This window comes from Cebus imitator, unplaced genomic scaffold (genome assembly GCF_001604975.1).
Source record: "Cebus imitator isolate Cc_AM_T3 unplaced genomic scaffold, Cebus_imitator-1.0 Scaffold620, whole genome shotgun sequence".
NCBI lineage: Eukaryota > Metazoa > Chordata > Mammalia > Primates > Cebidae > Cebus > Cebus imitator.
In genome coordinates, this window is record NW_016107935.1 from 532,505 (window position 1) to 555,938 (window position 23,434).

General features: G+C 38.2%; 1 protein-coding gene across 1 annotated transcript in view; it reads right to left on the reverse strand.

Moving 5' to 3' along the window:
- Positions 1–23,434, reverse strand: part of THSD7B (thrombospondin type 1 domain containing 7B) — a 569,933-nt gene that overhangs the window by 243,397 nt on the left and 303,102 nt on the right. The window lies entirely within an intron of this gene.

The following is a 23,434-nucleotide window of genomic DNA, read 5'->3' on the forward strand; positions in this document are numbered from 1 at the left end:
AACTAGTGGCATTGCTAGATCAAATGGTAAATCTACTTTTAGTTCATTGTAGCTTTTCAGTTTCTCTCACACACTTTGTCAGCTAGGATCTCCCTAGTCATTCCTTAAAGTAACTAATAATCTTGAGATAATACATTTCTAAAATTTTGCTTAAATTTTTATTGAATTCTTTGGACTGATGCCATTTATTTTATGAATGAATGCCTAATACTTTGGTGCATCTTTTTCACTCTGGTTAATTATAAACTCTCAAAGAATGTACCTTTATATATTCTCTAGATCAATATTTCTCAACCTTGGCACTATTGAAATTTTAGATTGGAGGTTTTTTTTGGGGGGGTTGTAAATGAGTGTTGTGCATGGTAAGATATGTAGCAGCATCTCTGGCCTCTACCCATTAGATGCCAGGACCATACTCCCCTCTTAAGTGGTGACAATCAAAACTGTCTCCAGGCATTGCCAAATGTTCCCTTGGGTGCAAAGTTGCGCCAGTTTAAAACAACTCTTCTAATTCCTAACCATGGATGTATATGAGAATATACAGATTCCATGGTACCACTTCAGATCTGCTGTATTAGCATCTCTGGGTGAGAAATCAGGGAATATTTTTGTGTTTAAATGGCCCACATAATTCTGGTCTACCCTGTCTACTGACTATCCATATTTGGCATTATGTCTTAGATATGTTGTGTGTTAATGGATATTTACTCAATTCATCATTCTAAAGAAATCACAGTTTAGGATCTTTTTTTATTATGGTCCTTTAAAATCTGCTATGTGAAAAGAATGAAAAGACCACAGCTTAGAATCATGTTAAAAACTTTTTATATAAACTTCTCTTATACAGGGTAAGTGTATACAAGGGCTTTCAGATACCCATGCTTCTTATATTCTGAATTTATTTCTTTATTCTGAGCACATCAGAGAACACATCTATCTAAATACCATAAATCTTTTTTTTTTCTTTTTTAGAACTGGTGAAAGCCAAACTGATCTAATGCTTTAGAACCAAGGAATTAGCTAAGATGACAACGGATGCATACACAATACTTCCCAGTTTCTACATCTGCTCTGTGGCAGGTGGAGCTATTCATTCATTTTGAATATTTTTTGTTTTTGTTTTTATCCACATCGCAAGAACAAAATCCATCACACATCATGCCAACATCACCTGCATTTTCTTTGTTGGGAATATTGCAGCCATTAATGATGAATATAGCAAGACATTTTATCTTAAGTAGGGTACAAGCAAATGTTCTTTGAATTGCTTGTTTAGATAACCAATTTAGATTCAATTTAGAGAACTTATTATGTTGCCAACTTAATTTTTTTTTCCAAAATGATAATGCACTGAATAACATGAAGATACATTTTAAATACTTTCAAAAGCATTGCTATATGAAATTTAAACCTCTTTTTTTTCTTTCTCTTTTTTTTTTTTTTTTTTTTTTTTTTTTTTTTTTTTTTTTTTTTTTTTTTTTTTTNAGATGGAGTTTCACATCGCCCAGGCTAGAGGGCAGTGGTGTGATCTCAGCTCACTGCAACCTCTGCCTCCCAGGTTCAAGTAATTCTCATACCTCAGCCACCACAGTAACTGGGATAATGGGCATCCACTATGCCTGGCTAATTTTTTTGTATTTTTAGTAGAGACAGAGTTTCACTTGACAAGGCTAGTCTTGAACTTTTGACCTCAAGAGATCCACTCGCCTTGACCTCCCAAGTGCTGGGATTATAGGTGTGAGCCACCACATGTGGCTGAAATTTAAACCTCTGGATGTATATAAATAAATGTTTTTCAATTATGATAAATTATTTTAGAACATTTTATTCACATAATTTCTTTTGAATACATTTAGAATTTAAAAGCCATGATAAACACAAATTGAATTATATTTTCAAGATCTAGAAACTATCTAAATTTGAATATATTGTATTTACAAATATCTATATTGAACTTCTCAAATTAACAAAGGAAAGCATAAAAAAACTAAGAAAGAACAGCTATAGGTTAGGGTAGAATTCACACATACTTTACTCAAACGGCAATGAGTGAAAATTTCAAGTCTAAACAAGTAGTTATGTGAACTAAGATAAGTTATTTAATTCCTCGTTGCCTAGTTTCTTCATCTTTAAAATGAATATAATAAGAATGTCTATAACAAAGACTAGTGAGAATTTTTAAAACAAGCCTCACACACACTAAGGAGCTTTATAAATGCTATTACTATCTTTTATATTTGTTTTTAAATACACCAGGCTGATCATTCTCCAAGCAAGTATATGCACACACATTCTCTTCGTTGTGCCTCATTTGTTTCCTGGTCATCTTTAGTGTGTGAAGGATAAAGGTAAGGATAAAATCTTGTTTGCATCTTTACCTGATTTGGTGCTAGTTTTGTAAGCATCAGTAATGAACTAATAGCTCAGATATGGTGAAGTCACATTCACTGAATTAACAGAGCTGTGCAGAGCAAATCAGTTTGTTTCTCTGTACAAATTGGTAAAGTAGTTTAGTGGAGGTATTTGGGTTTTCTAAACGCCATCAAATGAATGCAAGTTAGGACATGATGTTTGACAGCACCCATGTTAGCCTGAAGACCATACCTTCCTTAACAGTAACCCAAGGATAAAGGCCACTGAAAAACTACAGACGAGAGGAAGAGGTGGAGGAAAAAGAAAAACCAACAATTACAGAACTATGGATCACGCAATCATCAGTTCAGACCAGGAATTAGTTTACAGGTTTCTTCTAGTTCAGAATTCTAATTTATTTTCAGGTGTGAAGAATCACTGAAAATGAAAACACTAAAAAGTTAAATGAAACTTTCCTTCCTGGGAATGCTCTAGTATAAAAGTAATCATTTTATTCATAAACATTAATTGAATGACTGTGTATTGAACTATATTAGAGGGGTATGAAAATACTAAAGAAATAGCAAGTAAGAAGGCTGCAGGACTGGAAAATCAGCAAAGCACACAAAACAGATACACAAAGGATATTAGAAGACATTTAGCATAAATGGGAATAAGTAGCCACAGGTACAACCCAACTCAGAGACTCCTTACATTGTACAACTCCCGGGGAAAGAAATTTTAAAAGCATATTAGTGGCTAGGCATGGTGGCTCACGCTGGTAATCCCAGCACTTTGGGAGGCCAAGGCAGGCAGATCACCTGAGGTTGGGAGATCAAGACCAGCCTAACCAACATGGAGAAACCCCGTCTTTACTAAAAATAAAAAATTAGCCAGCATGGTGGTACATGCCTGTAATCCCAGCTACTTGGGAGGCTGAAGCAGGAGAATTACTTGAACCCAGGAGGCAGAAGTTGCAGTGAGCCGAGATTACACCATTGCACTCTAGCCTGGGCAACAAGGGCAAAACTCCGTCACAAAAAATAATAACAATAATTAGTTATACATAACCTACAATATAATTCTGGGGCCAATATCAAAGACATATAGTCTCTTTAAATCAGAGAACATTTCTGAGTATTAAATCAGAAGTAGAAATCTACAGATAAAACCATAGGCTTTCAGGTCCCACTCCTACTGCCAAGGCTGCAGCACTGGGGCTTCTTCTCCCTCACCATGCTAACTCTTTGCCATGTCAGCAGTTGCCCCTAAGCCAGGCATTCATCTGGGCACCTGAGGACTGCCTCACCACTTCCATCAGGGATGTCAAATGCACCTGCCACTGCTGGGCCTGAGTACAGGCTTGTCCTGACTAGTTCTACCCGCCTTCATTCCCTACTCCAGGACACAGCACAGGATCCAGGCTCGTGATGTTCCATGGCCCGCTCCACCATGTGGGACATCCAAGTACTTCTCTCAGGAAAGAGAGGTTGGCATAAATCCTACTGCTACCACTGCAGCTGGCTCTAACCTGCAAGAGCTACCTACCAGATTGGAGGCCAGCCCACATAGCCGATTGCAACAGTCCCTAACACAAAATCACATGCTCAGGAAGAAGAAAAGTTTCTCATGACCACTGCCATCGCTCATTGCTTATTCCACCCCAGCTGACCAAGAAGTCATAAGCCTGCTCAACTACCCAGTATACCACTACTACAACTGCATTCAAGAAAGATACCACATTAAAGCTATTTATAGCCAGGGAAATCATAGAGTCTTTGCCACTACAGGTATCCAGAAGCAAAGCCAAATGACCCTAACCAGGCATCGTAGTCACATCTTCAAGAAAAGAAGTGCTCCTCCCAATAAAAGAAAAATTCACAAATAAGAAGCTACTGTTGCTCCGATGTCCAGAAATCAATGAAAAGATATAAAAAACATGAAAAGAAGCAAGGTATTATGATACCCTCAAAGAAACATAGTAATCCTCCTCCAGCAATAGATGCTAACCAAAAAGAAATTCTCAAAATGCCAGATAAAGAATTCAAAGTACAGGTTTTAAAGAAGCTCAATGTAAGAGATGCAAAAGAAATCAGAAAACCAATTTAGGATATGAATGAATGAAAGAAAGAAATCAGAAAAACAATTTAGAATATGAAGAAAAACCAAGACAAAAAAATTAGAAAATCAATTTAGGATACGAATGAAAAAAATTACCAAGGTGATAGATACCTTTATGAAAAACAAAACGGAAATAGTAGATCTGAAAAGTTCATTGAATAAATTTCAAAATATTTAAAAAATGTTAATAGTAGATTAGACCAAGTAAAAGAATCTCAGGACTTGAAGACATTTGTTTTGAAATAATCTAGTCAGACAAAAATAAAGAGGAAATAACATAAATAATGAACAAAGCCTTCAAGATGTTTGGAACTATATAAACTGGGTGAACTTAAGAATCACCAGTATTTCTGAGGGGAAAGAAAAATAAAGAAGTTTCAAAAACTTATTTAAGGAAACAATTGATGGAAACATCCTTATTCCAGCTAGTGATTTAGATATTCAGATACAAAAGGCCCAGCAATCCTCAGACAAATACACTGCAAAATAAAATTCACCCTGATATATTATCATCAGACTATCTAAAATCAAAAAGAAGAAAAGCATTTTTAAAGCATCAAGATAAAAGTGCCTACTCATTTATAATGGAAGCCCTATCAGACTAACAGCAGATTTTTCAGCAGAAAACTTACAGGCCAGAAGAGAATGGAAAGGCATTTAAAAAGTGCTGAAAGAGGCTGGGTGTGGTGGCTCACATCTGTAATCTGAGCACTTTGGAAAGCCAAGGCTGGCAGATCACTAGAGGCCAGGAGTTTGAGAGACCAGGCTGGCCAACGTGATGAAACCCCATCTCTACTAAAAATAACAAAAGTAGCCAGGTGTGGTGATGCGTGCCTGTAATACAAGCTATTCAGGAATCTGAGGTGGGAAAATCGCTTGAACTCAGGAGGCGGAGGCTGCAGTGAGCCAAGATAGGACAACTGCACTCCAACCTGGGCAATAGAGCAAGGCTCAGTATTAAAAAAAAATGATGTAAGAAAAAAACTGCAACCAAAAATTTTATGGATAGTAAAATCAAGCTTCATAAATGAAGAAAAAATAAAGTATTTCCCAAATAAGGAAATATTGAGGAAACTCATTACCATCAGACTGGTCCCACAAAAAATGTTCAGGAGTCCGAAACATGGAAATGAAAGGTTGATATTTACCACCATGAAAACATTAAAATGTATAAAACTCACAAGTCTTATAAAATAATCACACAAAGAAGGAAGAGAAAGGAATTGAATGACAACACAACAGAATTTCACCTAACCACAATTTCACCTAAAGACAAATATGACAGGAGCAAAACCTCACATGTAAATATTAACCTGAATATAATAAATAAAATTTACATTCCTCTTAAAAGATATAGATGTATTAAATTTCTGCTCCTCTTAAAAGATATAGATAAGCAAAATGAGAAAAAGAAAAGATGATCCAACCATATATTGCTTATAAAAAACTTTCTCTCTAAAGACACATATGTACAGAAAGAAAAGAAGTAGAAAAATATACTCCATGCAAACAGAAACCAAAAGGGAGCAGAGTAGCTATATCAGATAAAAAAGACTTTAAATAAAAAACAGTTTATGAAAAGACAAAAATGGTTACTACACAATGATAAAGGGATCAATTCAGTACGAGGACATAACAATTCTAAATATATATGTACCCAACATTGGAACACCCAGACTTATAAACATTACTAGAACTCAAGACAGAAAGAGGCAGCAATACAATAATAGTGGAGGATTTAAACATCCTATTCAAAGCATTAGACAGATCATTGCGATAAAAAAGCAACAACAAAAAAACATCGGATGTGAATTGGACTTTTGACTAAATGAACCAGCAGAAATTTACAGAACATTCTACCCAAATGTAGAATACACATTCTTCTTACCAGCACATGGAACATTCTCTAAGATAGACCACATATTAGGCCAAAACAAGCTTCAACAAATTTTTAAAAATCAAAATTGTATCAAGTATCTTCTTAAGCCATAACAGAATAAAACTAAAAATTGGTAACAAGAAGAACTTTGGAAACTATACAAATACATGGAAATTAAACTCCATATTCCTAAACAATCATTGGGTCAAAGAAAAATTAAGATGGGAACTTAAACCATTTTTTAAACAAATATAATGGAAACACAACATACCAAAACTTTTTCGGTACAGTAAAAGTAGTGTTAAGAGAGTTTATACCATTAAATGCCCACATCAAGAAAGTATAAAGATCACAAATTAAAAAACTAATGTTGCATCTCAAGGAACTAGAAAAGCAAGAACAAACCAAACCTACTGTTAACAGAAGAAAAGAAATAACAAGATCAGATCAGACCTAAATAAAATAGAGTTGAAAGTAACATGCAGGCTGGGAGTGGTGGCTCACACCTGTAATCTCAGCACTTTAGGAGGCTGAAGCAGGTGGATCATGAGGTCAGGAGTTCAAGACTAGCCTGACCAACATGGTGAAACCCTGTCTCTACTAAAACTAAAAAATTAGCTGGGCATGGTGGCTTGCACCTGTAAACCCAGCTACTCAGGAGGCTGAGGCAGGGGAATCACTTGAACCCAGGAGGTGGAAGTTGCAGAGAGCCAAGATCATGCCATTGCACTCCAGCCTGAGTGACAGAGTGAGACTCTGTTTCAGAAAAAAAAAAGTAACATGCAAAAGATCAATAGAAAAATAAGTTGGTTCTTTAAAAAGATTTAAAAAATTGATAAACCACTAGATGAACAAACCAAAAAGAAGGAAGATCCAAATAAACATAATCAGAAATGAAAAAGGGACATTAAAAACTGATACTACAGAAATTCAAAAGATTAACAGAGACTATTACAAATAACTACATGCACACAAATGAGAAAACTGAGAGAAAAATGGATTACTTCCTGAAACATACAACAACCTCCCAAGATGAAACCAAGAACAAACAGAAATTCTGAACAGAAATAGTGAGTTTAAAGCAACAATATAAAGTCTCCCAACAACAAAATAGAATACTGCTCACTCATAAAAATACAGTTAAATCTCCTCATTTGCAGCAACATGAATGGAACTGAAGGTCATTATGTTAAGTGAAATAAGCCAGGCCCAGAAAGACAAATACTGCATTTTCTTACTCTTGTAGACGCTAAATAAGCTGATCTTACAGAGATACAGAGTAGAATGAGAGTTACCAGAGGCTGGGAAGGATATGTGTGTGCAAGGAGACTGAAGAGAGGTTGGTTAATGGGTACAAACATATAGTTAGATAGGAGGGAGTTATAATGTTTGATAAGAGAATAGGGCAAGTATAGTTAATGACAATGTTTTCTATATTTAAACATAGCTGTATGATAGGACTTGAAATGTTCCTGATACATAGAAATGACAAATACTTCAAGTGACATAATATCATATATATGATATCATATAATATATATATAATATATATTACATATAATATACATTTTTTATTTAGATATATAATTCTATATATTATATATATAAAACGTGCCATGATATATGTATATTTAATATTAATATAATCTATATATTATAATATAATATGAATATATAATATATATTATTTATAATATAATATAATGTATAATATATATAATGTGCCATGATATACATGTATATATATACAACGAGAAGAATCTGCAAATGAAAAGGCATAATTGTATTTTTATGAGTGAGCGGTATTCTCTTTTGTAAATATACATTTTCTTTATCCATCCTTCATGTTTTTATATATGTATAATATATATATTTACCCATCCTCATGTTTTTATATATAATATATATAATATAAATATAATGTTTATAGATTATATATATAATATAAATATATAGTTTATATATTTATATTATAATATATATCATATATTATATATTTATATATATGTCATGTTATATATAAAACAAAATATATGTACCCCACAAAAAATATACAGAAATTATATATCAATTAAAAAATTGAAAAATGTTAAGGATGACTCTTCTTTTTTTTTTTTTACTGTTATCTTGGTTAAGTTATATAAATTATCTTAAGACTCAATGAACTTATCCATCAAATGGGATAATAATACGTGCATTGCAGAATAAGCTGATACAGATTAATTGCTTTGCACAAAACTAAACACTTAACACATTAGTACACGAGCTCTGGGAAGTATGTACTATAACGAAAAAGCCTATTGAAAATGAAATGTAAGAAGTGGTAGGAAAAAAGCATCTATTATCATTTGTCTTGGTTCTTGGCTCAGAAAGAATTTCCAAATTCCACCAAAGCCTCTTGAACCCTATAAGTATTACTAGAGTCTCTCTTACATGATAATGTTGAGGTCAGCAGTCTGCTGTGAACAATTACAAATGCACTGTGTGTCTGTATTTACACACATATACATAGTTATGAAAACTATAATATTATATTACTGTTATCTCTCTACCTGCCTGCCACTGCCACCACTGTGGCCTCCCAGCAGGAGGTGATAACCAGTGGGAAACCTGGCATAGAATGGAAGAGTAGACATTTCCATCTTGAATGAAAGAGATGTATAATGGATAGGTAGAAAAAAATATATGCCATTACAGAGAATTTATCTGTCAGACATCTGCTATTTAGTTGAACTCTAAGTCCTGGGTCCTTCAGATCATAGCAATTCACTTACAGAACACGATCTTAGAAAAAGATTTCTCTTTTGGTACCTTTAGTTATTTTAAGTACTATACTATTCCACTTGGAAAGATCTTTCCATTAGGATGGGGAATATATTTTTATACTTCTGACCCTTCTTGTTGTATATTTCTACCTGTAATGAATTGTCTAAGGGGAGGGGCAATTTAATGCTTAATTATATTTCATTTATTTACCTTGGAAAAATGTTGTCTTTACTGGAGGAAAACTGTACTCCCAGGTAAAATTATTCCAAATAGCTCTATAAGGATCTAATTATTAGGCATTGTTTGAAATTGAGCTATCTTAAGCTGTGGGCAGAAAGCCCTCTGGGAAGTTGCCTGGGGCAGCTGAGTATCCTCATTAGGGAATGATGGAGAAGCAGGGGTTTGAGGCAAGCCACTCAGACAAGAGCACTCAAATGAGAGCAGTCACCTGGTAAGTGGGTGTGTCAGGGTTACCTGGAACCCACCAAAAATTTCCTTGATGACTGAGGTCACATGTTCCTATGCAAAGTGTCTAACAATCTACATAACACACAGAACTGAGTTCAGCTACTTCATCTTTTTCTTAATTGCTACACAGAATAAGCCTGGAGAGAAAGGTGCCCAAAAGGGGAGGTCAGAGTGGAGAGAATAGTCATTAATTGCTTTCCCCTGGTATCTGATTCTTTTCCATTCTAGCAGCATAAAAAAGAATACTCTGACACAAAATGTAAAATTATGTGAAAACTTAGCAAAAGAAACAAAGCAAGGATGTGCATGAGTTCTCAGTGTGTCTCATACTTAATTTTTAAAAAAGAATTGCTGTTAATGGTAGGATAGTCAGGCAGCTCTCTTAAGATTAAATAATGTCTCAAATCAGCAGATTATTAACTATTACTAAATGGCTGGTCTTTTTGCCCCATATCACCTCTAAACTTTGATAGTCAGACACGCTGTGATAAGTTTTGGTTCTTTTCAATTATTATATGAAGAGGGCAGGGGTTATTGGCCTTTTGATAAGAAATGATAATGTTCTCACTGGAAAAACTATAAAAGGATGGAGCTTGCTACTTCAGATCATCACCTTCACCAAGGACACTGAAATTACTTTCCTGAAGTTGATTCTGACCAGAGTTCAACTTTAATAGTTAAAGAAAAAGGATAGAAAGAATTTCTTTCAAGAGGTCATAATTTCCAGGAAATGGGGGGTGACATGCTTGAAAAATTGAGGGCCTCTACCTATAAAGCTTTCTGTTTTGCAATAGCAGAGCACCTCAGTTCAGCTGCACAGCTCAATTTACATGCACATCAAGGAGCTGAGAGAGTGGGAAGCAATTGCTCAGCTCACCAATGTTCCTACAATGTGTTCTATATGTCAGGCCCTGCACTAGTGGCCTAAGATACACCAATGAAAGAAACAAATAAAATTTCACTACACACAGCGGGCTGCAAGAGCACAGCACTGGGACCTCAGGCATCAGTCAGTAGAGCATTTCTGGAAGGAATGATGCATAAATGCTGAGTAGGACATGTCCTTTGAAAGCAGCATGAGCTTGGCCAGAGGCTTGCAACACTGTGAGAGCTGTGCAGAGAATCAAGCAATGTGACAGACTTGTTTCCTGCTCATGATACTCACTTCAGTAGGAATATCTAAATTCCCCTTTGATAAGACTTATCATATGTATAATTACATGTTCAGTGTCTAATTTAATGACACTACATCAGGCTTCTCACATGTGTGGGAATCATGGTTAAAATATAAGTGGAGGTAAGAACCACAAGTCCAAAGAGTGAAAGGTTATAATTAAAATTTTAAAAGGTATAATAAATTAGCTCTATTTCTACACCTTAACAAATACGCCTTCATAATGACTTGAAACCAAGATTTCATCAAAGAATTCTGGGATGACTTGGAGTTTCAGGCTGGAATACGGTGGCAGAAGGTCTCTGGTTTTACCCCATCTCTTCTCACTCCCAGCTTGATTCTGTTCCAGAATGGACTGTCTTGCACATGTGTGTGGACACTGAAGTCAGTCCTCCAATGCTCAAGTCACAAATTGGCCAACTGTTGTTCACTCCTTGGCCTAGGACATATACATAAACAGTGCAAGCTTTCCTCAGAGGTTAAGACTCAGAGGAGAGATCCCTGAAAACCCTGGAAGCTGGCTCAAGACCATTGCGCAGAAGTTCCAAGGTGCTGAGTACTGGGGAGAGTTTAGGCAGGGGGCTGAGTAGGGGTGCATGGTCTCTGGTGAGATCCTCGTTTGCCTTGTATATTCCTTGCCCAAATATGAAGCATAGCAAGAAGAAGGCCAAAGCAGGGACATGGAGGCCAGGGCAGGTGCCCTCTTGCTGAATCTAAGGGCAGAACTACACTCCACTGACTTATTTCATCATGGGTTGATACAATCTTCCTTAAGAGCTCCCTACTAGGTAATCATGAAGTAAAAACACCAATTAACACTAGCTCAGTTCTGGCCATTTTAATTAGTTTCTTTCTTGTTTAAAATATTTCTTTTAGGTAAAGATGCAATCTCTCTCTCTTAGTGACTTCCCCTTCCTCTCCCAAGATGACACCCATGTGTCTGTGGCAGCCAGCAGGCACTCTGGCTCTGAATGAAATTCTTTCAAGTTCCCTAGGTCTTTGCTAGCCTCTGAAATAAGAGTGGCTGGAGTCCACCTGGTGACTGCTTGCCCTGGTGATAGTCAGTGCTGAGGTCTCAGTCTGAAGAATTCCAGATCCATTTCTCTCAGCCTGGTCAGGTGCCACATCCTCCAGCTGAGGAGGTCTCACCCTGCCTCTGCACCTGCTGGGTTGAACCAGCTTGCACGGGCCATATGATGACTGGCCTGGGAGGTGCAGGGTAGGCTCTTCTGCTAAGCCTGCCAGCCAACACCATCAGCTACCATACCCTCCTAGAGCAGGGCATGAGGCAACTCTGGAGACTCTCCCTCCAGAAGGAGAACTCAAGGAGCACCTGAAAAGGCATTAAGTCCCCTCTCCTGCCAAGTCACTCCAGGCCACAACTGTAAGACGACAGGACCCATGCCATGTGGGAGTGGGACCCCTGTAGAGCATCTCTTCTCAAGATTCTAAACAGGGGACTGAACAGACCCTTCCTCCACCTCTGGAACATAAGTCTGAGTCAGGGGAAGCATGGTTCATGTTCCTTCATGCCACTTCCTTTCCCTAGCTCAATCTCTTTCCTGTTCCCTTCTTTCACCCATGCTGGCAGAAAGAGGGAAATTTTAATCCCTTCTGTCTATCAAAGACTTCCGTGGAATTATATCTTTCTCCCTTCTGAAGTGGCATTCTTTTCCCTTTCCCTGAAGTTATAATGGTAGACATGTTGCAGAGAACGAAATCTGATTGAATTAAGAACATCGATTAAGAAGTATTTAAAAAAAATATGAAGCCTGCCATCCATATGCTTCACCATGAGCTGAGTCCCAGGAGAGCTAAGCCTGTGACTGGCTTTTGTCCTGAAGTGTCTCCTAATAAGCTCCTGAGACACATTAAGATTCTGCTAAATAGTGTAGCTGGAATCTTTGAAGCCCACCTTGCAGCAGGAGGCAGAGGGTGTTCACCACGTGCCTGGAGGGCAAAGCTAGGTATCAGGTGCTGAAGACTTGGATGCTCTGCTGGAAAGCTCAACACCCTTGGTTCCTTAATATAAAAAAATTCCCATGAGATTTTTGAGAAATGCTAATTTGTCTCAAAGATATATTAGTTTCCTGTTGCAGCTGTAACAAATAATCCACAAATTGAGTGATTTAAAATAACATAAATGTATTCTTTTACAATTCTGGGGGCCCAAAATTCCAAATCAGTTTTACTAGGTGTCAGGTTCTAACTGAGGTCCTAGGGGAGTTAGTGGGCAAGTGGCAGATAGCCAGAAAAACGGTCCAGGAAAAGCAGACCATTTCAACATGGTTTTATCTCTCTCCAGGCACAAGCAAACTTGAGCATGTGCCTGGGTATGACCCATGGATGCAAGCCATATGTACAGTATTAGCAGGGTAATTATACATTTTACAGACAATAGTGGCTCTGAGCCAAGCATGAGCTCATGTGTGTGATTACCTAATGCTCTTTACATGGCGTGGTGACATAATATGCAGAGTTGTGCGCCAGCGCTCCAAACTTGCTGAGTCATTTTAGACCAGATGTCTGCCTCTGCCTATTCTTGACTGCAGCACATCTATTTACCTTACACTCCTTCCCCAAGGCCAAGGGAGACATAGGCCTTGGACACACAGATTCAATGCACAGGCCTTACATTCCACTCACTAGGCTGAGAGATTTTTTCTAGTGGGGAAATGCACCCACAGGGTGGAACCCTGGACTCAGAGGCCACAGCAGTTATTCAGGGAGGAACAACTCCAGGTTATGGTGGGCAACCACTCCATGGTGACATTACCCCAATATGAAGTCAGGTTTTTATTTGTCTATCTTTAGGCATTGAGGCAGGCATCAACAGGTTACCATTTGTCCCATATATGATTGAAGGAGGTCATCCTTTCTCCTAAGTGTCTTGTCACATGGCCTGGCCCCACATAGGCTGTTGGCCAACTAGCCATTTCTGTATTTTCCAAGTAGTTAACCACAAGGTTAAGCCTTGATAGAACACCCAGCTATTGGTACAGATTACCACGGGGTCACCTCCTTGGTGATCACCATCCATGCCGCTCTAAGTTCAGCCCATTGGCTACTTTGTCCACACCTAGTATAAAAACATATGGTGTCATTACTAAGCTGGACTGCAACAGAAGTCCAGGCAGCAGCAACACCCTGGCTAGACCCATCCATATACCATGCCCCACTGAGAATGGGGGGATGCCCTTCCTTAAACAATGAAGACTCAGGGTCTAGGGGTACCTCAGGCCCCATGACGTTATTGCAAATTAAGACCACAGATCCCAAGACCTCTTGTAACTTTGCTCCTATGGGGCTTGTACTCAGTGTACTCTCCTGCTGTAAGAAGTGTACTGTCCCAGTCCAGGGGATTGTTACACATGAGCCCACCCATACTGCTATTGGGTAGGTCATCTGCATGAAGACTACAGACTATCCTGTCACACTCTTACAAGCCTGAAGGGTGGCATATACAGCTGCTAGCTGTTTCTCTATCAAGGAATACTGGAGCTCGGCTCCCTTCCATAGTTGGGACCAAAAGCCTACTGGCATTCTCAAGCACTGCATGTGCTGCCACAGGCCCCAACCGAAACCATCTGCAGTCACATGCACATCCTGCTCAAATGGGCGCCCCTGGTCAACTACCCATAGGGCTCATGCCTACTGAATAGCCTGCTTGGCTGACAGGAAGGCAGTCTCAGCTGCATCTTCCCAATCTCAGGCAAGAGGAGTGTTGTCACTTCTAAATCTGCAAGAGAATCAGAGGTTAATATAATATTATCAACAAGACCATGATATACGGTGGGGCTATGCACATAGCCCTGTGTCAACACTGTGAAAGTCCATTGTTGTCCTCCCATGAAGACACACTGTTCCTGGCTGTCTAGGGAAAAAAAAATTGCATTAGCCAAGTCCACCACATAGTGATACTGTCCCAGTCAAGTTCATGAAAGACGTCACAGCTGCTGTGTAAAACATCTACCCCCAGAATATATCTGCATTAATGTCTACTAGCACCAGCACTTGCTGTATGTTGGTGGGGGACCAGTGGATCACTAATTTCATATGTAGCCTCCAGTTGTCCACTTCCCTCATCAAACAGAAAAGGCTTTACACCCCCACCTGGCTGCAGCACATAGTCTTTGAGCTGAAGTGCCTGGATGGGACCGGGTGGCACAGCAATGTCCTTTCCCCACTTGGGCATTTTCTGGAATTGCTGTTCCAAAGACAACTGTCTCCACAAAATTAAGAGTACTTCACTGGGCTGCTTATTGATTTTCTCCCAGTCAGCCCCAGCCAAATCTATCCAGATCTCTGAGTGTGTCACTCACTGAGGCCCCGTTTGCTCCTATGGCGGGGGCCTGCAGGTGGTACATCTTTGTCCTTACAGCACAAATCCCTCACTCCTGCTCATGGCCTCTAGGCCTGCACTCACAGCAGCCACTAATTCCTTTTCCAAGCTCTGTAGCCAGGCCTCCAGTTACCACACCTGAACCTGGAGGTCCCCGTTCACAGTAGCTTCTAATTCTTTTTCTGAGCTGTGTAGCCAGGCATCCGGATGACCAGCCTGAGCCTAGAGGGCCCTTACCTCTGCTGCATCCCTCAAGTACTGGCTATGTACTTCTCACTGCACTGTCAAAAACACCCATCCAACTCTGCCAGCAAATACTCATTCCTTCTTGGTGCTCTGTGCTTCTAGCTGCTTCAATGCCTTCTCCATGCTCGCAGGGGACCCACCTACTGCCACCCAGGTTTCCACTGGAGCCCATCTGAGCAGTACAGCTGCTGCCAGGTACCACAACCCATGTTGCAGCCCCATGGCTGACCCAGAATCAGTGGAGACTGAAGGCTCACTCCCTCTGATATCCTGTTTGTGATACCAGTTGTCAGGTTCTAGCAGAGGTTTGAGGGGAGTCAGTGGGCAAGTGGCATGTAGTTGGAAAAACACTTGAGGAATTATAGACAGTTTTGAAATGGTTTTACTCTCTCTCTGGGTGTGAGCGAGTCTGGGCACATGTCTGTCTGGGCACAAGCCATGTGTATGGTGTTAGCAGAGTAATTATACCTTTAACAGGCAATAGTGGCTCCAAGTCAAGCACAAGCTCATGTGGGTGATTACCTAATGTACCTCACATGGTGTGGTTACATAATGTGCAGAGTCGTGGGCCTGTGTTCCAAACTCACTGAATCATGCTGGACTGGATGTCTGCCTCGGCCTATTCTTGACCACAGCACAACCATTTTCCTTACACCAGCCTAATGCCAAGGCAGCAGTGGGTCTGGTTCCCTCTGGAGGCTCTAGGAGAAAATCTGTTATCTCACCCTATTCAGCTTCCAGAGGCTGCCTATACCCCTCACACATAGCCCCTTCCTCCCTCTTCAAAGCCATTTTCCAGGCATGGAGACAGGTCACCCTGGCCAACTTCCTCACTGGGGAATCAAACCCCAGCCCTTCCCCCTGGAATTTAATCACTAGAGCTTGACAAAGTAACCATTCTACATATTCATATCCTCTGAGAGGATGTTCTAGCAATCTCATTACTGTGACATCTGTAAGTAGAAGAGATTTTTTACTTGCTAGTATACAAAGAAATCCATTTGGAAGTTAAAGCCAGTTCTTGCCATACCCCAAGTGCTTTCCTTCTCTTCTTGCACTTGATCTCTCCCTGTGCAGCACTCAGTTTGTGGGAGCATGGTATCTGGAGGCCCCATTCTTCAAAACCAATGTTTGAGGAAAGTGTGTACTTATGATTACATGCTGACTGACATATATGCAACTTTTGAGTAGGAACAGCATGAATTTTGAAAATTGAATTAAACAATAAACCCATAATTGCTTGTTAGGGTGCTTTAATTGACTCATAAGTACCATATGCGAAGCTGCGTGGCTGCAGGAGCCCAATTATAAGCTTGCTTATGGAAAGATACAACTTATTTTGCATGTTGGAAACATACTCTCCAATTATTGTTGCTTCAAAAAATGAATTTTTAAATACATAAATGCTTAGTAAGCTAGTAATATATACTTGGTCCCTAGGTAACCTGGAAACACTTTATTTAGGTTGTAATACAAGACCCGAAAATGAAGAGTTGAAAATGCCCCTTTTCTTTCTTCCAATGTGTTCGTTGAGCCCTGTAGCTCTCTGTTCCCAGATAAACAAAGAAGTTACACAGATAGGACTCTTGGCCTCAAGGTATCATTCATAAAGACTGACAATAATTAGCATTTCAGAAAAGAATGGATAAAATTGTAAATAATAAATCAGATATCAAGAATAGCTAATATACATGTGGGTCACAGAGGAGTGAAGAGAAACATCTTAAATTCTGGCTGAAGATCTGTTGTGGCCAAGTCCGGAAGGGAATGCTAGAAATTGTGGTCAGGTTATTCAGCCATGCTTGGAAGCAAAATAATCAGGACCAGCTCTGGGCTTAGGGAGTAGTTGGCGGACATGGGAATCACAGGTGCTCCAAATTAACTTACTAGCCAAGCAAGTTAATTTGGAGTTCTTACTAGGAAATCAGGCACTTCCAGACAAGCAGAGTGAAAACTTTCAAGAATGAGTGGAGAAAGAATAATTGTCGGGAATCCTAAGCCCAAGGAAGAAAAGTATTAAATAATTAGGACAAAATGTAGCCCTCGGATGATGTTTATGTGACAAGTGGTCTTGAACCCCGATAATCTTCATTGACTATGATGAAACCACCCAAAATAAATGTGTAAGTACAAAAAGTAGCTTGCTTGTTGAGGAGGCTGCAAGACAAATCTCTTAATCCTCAACTACTCCCTCCCCTAAACTGGACCAAATAAATATATACTCTGAATAGAAACAGTGGACATGCTGTGCAAAGTCAGCTCCAAAAGAAGTTCCTTAGCCACTCTTTCTTTTTAGCTTGCCTCTTTAAGTCTTTCCTTCTACAAAGAAATATTGAAACCTATATTAAAGAAGACCATCTGCCGGGCGTGGTGGCTCAAGCCTGTAATCACAGCACTTTCGAGAGGCCAAGGCGGGCAGATCAGGAGGTCGGGAGTTTGAGACCAGCCTGGCCAATATGGTGAAACCCCCATCTCTATTAAAAATACAAAAATTAGCCAGGCATGGTGGCACATGCCTGTAGTCCCAGCTATTCGGAAGGCTGAGGCAGGGGAATTGTTTGAACCAGGGAGGCGGAGGTTGCAGTGAGCTGAGATTGCACCACTGCACCACTGCACTCCAGCCTGGGTGACAGAGTGAGACTCTGTCTCGAAAATAAAAAAAAAAAAAAGAAGAAAGAAAAGAAAAGAAAGAAAAAGAAAACCATCATAAATGCATATAAACATATTCGTCAAGACACTGGCAGCAATCATTCTAAATTAAGATCTGACAGTGAATATGAAAGAGCTTTCATTGCAACCAGCCTTTGTTTTTTCATAGATCAGTGACTCTCTCCTACATTTTACAACACCTTAGAGTAGCTCCATTTATTTCAGTTGGCTTTCTTTCATTAAAAATAATTCAATGGGGAATGACTACTACGGCGTTTCTTTTGGGAGTAATGAAAATATTGTGAAATTAGTGTGATGGTTGTACTATTCTGTAAATATACTAAAAGTCATTAAATAGTACACTTTAAAGGATGAATTCTGGCTAGGCATGGTGGCTCACCCCTGTAATCCCAGCACTTTGGGCGGCTGAGGTGGGTGGATCACGAGGTCAGGAGTTCGAGACCAGACTGGCCAACATGGTGAAACCCCATCTCTACTAAAGATACAAAAACTAGCCAGGCATGGTGGTGCATGCCTGTAATCCCAGCTACTCAAGAGGCTGAGGCAAGAGAATTGCTTGAACCTTGGAGGCAGAGATGCAGTGAGCTGAGATTGCGCCACTGCACTCCAGCCTGGGTGACAGACCAAGACTCTGGCTCAAAAAAAAAAAGGCGAGGGGGGGAATGAGTTTTATCTCAACAAAGCTGTTACAACAAAATTCATAATTTAAATCTTCTGAATATTAAATAAATATATGTAATTTTTTAATCGAGCTCAGACATCGTGTCACAAAACAATGTCAACTAGATGCAGCTTTCCAGAAATCCTGAGAAGCATAAGCATGTACTAGTTAGAAATTATTTTCCCAAAAGTTATGCTGTAACTCATTTATATTAACTTTTATAAATAAGAGTACACCCACAAATAAGGAATTAATATTTTGTCATTAATGCAGTTCTTTTCACATGCTTATGACCTTCAAAATTTTGTTTTAAAATTTTATTCTCCATTAAGGACAAAATAGACATTCACCTAGACTTTCTGCAATGTCATAGTTACCAAATTAGAATTCTGAGGAACACTATCTGAAGGACACAGTCAGTTGAACTATGAAACATAACAGTAATATAAACAGAATTTCTTCCCTAAGAAGGCTCATAATCTACACAGAATGCTCACTTTTCACCACATAGGGAAAAACACACTAAATATATAATTATCTATGAATCAATTGCATTTTAGTGTATTCAGAATATGTAAGCATTGAATGGTGGTTAAAGTTAATTTCTTACCAAGTTATAAAAATCTGCTAGGTAAGAAATCATCTAACTCCCCTTTTAAATGAGCAACCTTTTTCCTTCCTTCTTTCTACTCATGGCTTCATTAGAGGTGTAAACTAATGGTGAGATGCTTTCTGATATTTCCAACTCATTTTTCTCACTGCCACTAAAAAGACATCACACCAGATTCCTTCAGAAATATCTCCTGCATACAAATTCTGTGTCCTATGGTGAATGAAGTCATCAATTCAAATTGTAGGAAAGTTTTTGGCATTTCTTTTATATATTTGGGGGAAAAATTAGACATACTTCATTCTATAGACTATTGCCTATACCTATACAATATGCTAGAAGCTTTATGCTCCTTAAACCCCTATTTTATGTACATGTACAAGAGAAATGCATACTTGGCAGGAAGAAAGAATAAATATGCTAATTCACACACTGCATGTGTGTGATTTATTCCACTTTTGAAGGAATATGGCAGTATTTACATAAGTTTCACCTGTATCTCTGCAAACAGCTGTTGTGCAACTAACTTCCAAATCAGAAGAAAAAAATGGGCTGCGTAATTTTTAACAGTTGCTCCCGGTTTGACAGATGGATGGTGCTTTAGTCAGCTGATGCACTTCACATAAAGGCACGGGGAAGATTTGGGCCAATTCACTGTAGCAGGTAATTATAGATTTTTAAAAATGTACTTATTCTTGAAGTATGCAAGGTAATACTCTTAAAAAGCCTGTGTACAACTGAGATTCTAACTACATCTGCCATGAAATAGGCTATCAGGATAATGAATGCTGCATCATTTATTAGGAAGCTAAACTTTGTGACATGTAATTATTTTAGAAACAGTAACTAAGTAACAAATGGAATGTGAAACCCGAATTTAGAAATAATTTGCTGTTCTCTCATGAAAAACAACTTCAAAGATCCAAGATATTAATTATCTCATTGCTATAGAGAAACAATAAATCAGCACAATATTCACATTTATTTTCCCCACTTGCCTAAGTATATTCTACATTTTCGTTTGGATCTGGCTACTTAAAACATCTTCTAAGGAACTTTCCTTTTTCTACAAAGGATTTCCTCTTTTTAGATCACTATGAATAGTCATGCTTTGCATGGAATCATAATCGCCATCATTTTAACATATTGTCTATTATGTACAAATCTGATGCCATGTCAAGAAGGCATTTGTTTTCATTTTGTTTGCTTTCCTCCTGCATAGACTCTCCCAAGGTGTTGCTGAAATTATTTTTATTAATCTCCATATCTTCTTTGGTTCCTCTGGAGACCATGCATTTGCTACATTCTTTATAAAAAAAAAAAAAAAACAAATTTGCTATACTTTAATTCTGTTCTAGAATCTCAAACTTGATAAAATTCTATTATAAAAGTCTGAGTAATGGTGGATTCAGAGGATAATTTTGTAGTCCTTATGTAGTATATATATTCATTAGTCATACACCTTCACGTCTCACATAAGACTTTTTAATGAAGAACAAGTCACTTCATATAATATGTAGATGGATTCCTGAAAAGTTGTATGCAAGAAACATGAAGGAAATTAATTTATTTTAATGCATTAGGGAAGCCTACTATTGAAAGGATTTCCATCCAGAATAATGGTATTTAACCTCAAAGATTCATTTTTCAATGTAAACAACCAATGTTGTGCTTATGTGAAATTGAATTTGCTTAAAGTGATATATATTTCAATACCAAATGACCTCTGGTTTTTTATGTACAGTGTTCTTTTTTTTTCCCTACTAAAATTAGCTGAGTTAAGTGTAAAACTGCCTTCCAATGTCTCACAAACTATAACTCCTTTAAGTCAAGAACTTGACTTATTTTGACCTCTAAACTCTGCAAAATAACCTTAATGTGACTAACAATATTCAATTTGCACATTTGACTACTTTGAGTTAGTACTGGCCACCAGATGATTCAAATTACCAAGGCTAATTGGGCCTGTAACCAGATCTAATAAAATGTTATGCTGCACATTTGCTTCAAGTCTTCATAGCACCCAAGTGGAACTTGTGTTTCAACCAAAGCATTCCATGACAATGTCCAGGACCCGAGCACAACCTAAGGAGCAACATGGCTGGTCAGGATGGTCAGTCTGGCTCTGGCTTTACCTGTGACAGCTGCATGACCCACTGGCTAGGCTCATGAAAACTCAAGTATATTGATATGCAAAAAGAAGGAGCTGGACCTGGATGATCTGAGTCCCTTCTAGCTCTAATACTCCATGAATACGTTATGGGCACAAGCATGTAGAGAGCATTCTTATGTGCACTGTTGTAATCTGTGGTTCTATTGAGAACTCACAAGATTAGTATAGCCAGCTGGTACTACAGCAAGCACTTATGCATAATTATTGTGTTTTTTTTTTTTTCCACTTAGTGACATGTTAAGTACACACAGCATGCTAATACACAATGGAAAACATTACACAATTTTGGTTGATAAAATCCATACCTCACTTAGAAAGGCATTTTACATAACAAATGCAAATTAATTGGACTTCCCAGTAAAGATGGCACAGTGAAAATTCGAATATACTTTCACATCCTTCTATATCCACGCTGAAACTTTATGAGTGCTAAACCCATTAAGGACGAAGAAAATGGGAAAGAACAAAATAGTGTCATGATTTTGGAAGCTGTTAATCAATGAACAAGAGGTAACGGATTAAAAAGACTAAAGAAAATATTAAATTTTAAGGCAGAATAGAAACAGTCAAGAAGTAATCTGATTTACGTCACAGAATAAAAGTGAAGTTAATTGGAAAGAAAGGATGTGCCTTAAAAAATCAGAAATACCCCATTGTGTGCTTACAATGCAGTCAGATTCCCAGCTCTCTCTCTCTGTCCCTTCAATTCCCCTCATGTCACAGAGCTATTTATGACCTTCCCTTTATCTTTGCAAAAGACTAGAGGTTAAAGAGTATATCAGAGGCTCTCCAGCCTGGGGGCCAAAGACATGGCTGAGGGGATTACCTGACTCCATTATGCTGAATGCTGAGACCCCTTACCATCTTCCCTAACTTAGCTTCCAGAAGACTGACAATCAGGTCTTCACCCCCTAGGCCACCATTAAAAAATTCTTCTCTTGGAAATCCATTCAGTACAAGAGGAAAGGGCTACTTATGTTGACATGAGTAGCTTCTCAACTGAACAGCCCAGCCAGACCACTTTACTTTTAATCTAGCATGAGCAGACAAACTCATACAATTCAAATTTTTAACTTCACTCCTAAAGAGAAACAGAAATCGAAGGATTACAAATACCTAAGGACAATATCTGACATAAATACAAGTTGGAACAAATCAAAACATGGTAAGGGGGATAAAACTTTGAGAATGAAAAGACTATCATTGAAATTATTATACTGAAGAAAAACAGAAAGATTTCTACCATGAAACCAGTAGTGCTTACTATGAAAAAGAATATTTAGCAAGTAAAGATCTTTTAGAAATCAAAGAAAAATAAAAGTTAACAGAATCATTAAATGGGGTGTAAGATTAAGTCAAGGAAATCTTTCAGAAGTAGAGTAAAAGAACAAATAGATGGAATCTAGGGAAAAAAATTAGAAAAATACATCTAGGAAGTTTAACATTTAGATTATAAGAGTTGTAGAACTAGAGAACAAAAATATATAGAGGAGGAAATCATTAAAAATTATTCAAACTAATTTCAAGAATATATATTTTCTAAATTAAAAGAAATAACTGAATGTCCAATCAATTCAATTAAAATAGATCCATATAAGGATACATCTTCATAAAATTTCAAAACAATGAGGACAAAGATCTCACAGCTTCTGATTCCTTGTCTCTATTGAAATCTAGAAGGAAACATCTGCAAAAGTCTGAAAGAAAACTGTGTCCAACTTAGAATGTTATACCTCACCTTATTGTTCAAGCATGAGAACAGAGTCAAGATCTTTTTAGACATTCATGATTAGGAAAATTTTACCTCCATGTTCTTTCTCAGAAACCTGCAGAAGAGCAAGATGCAGTTCACTAAGAAAGCAAAGCAAGGAAGAGTAGGGGAGAGAATGACAAGACAGAATAATGTTTAAGAGAGATCCCACACAATGGCAGATCTGCACTAAATATTGAGGTTGAGTCCAGATTAAATAGG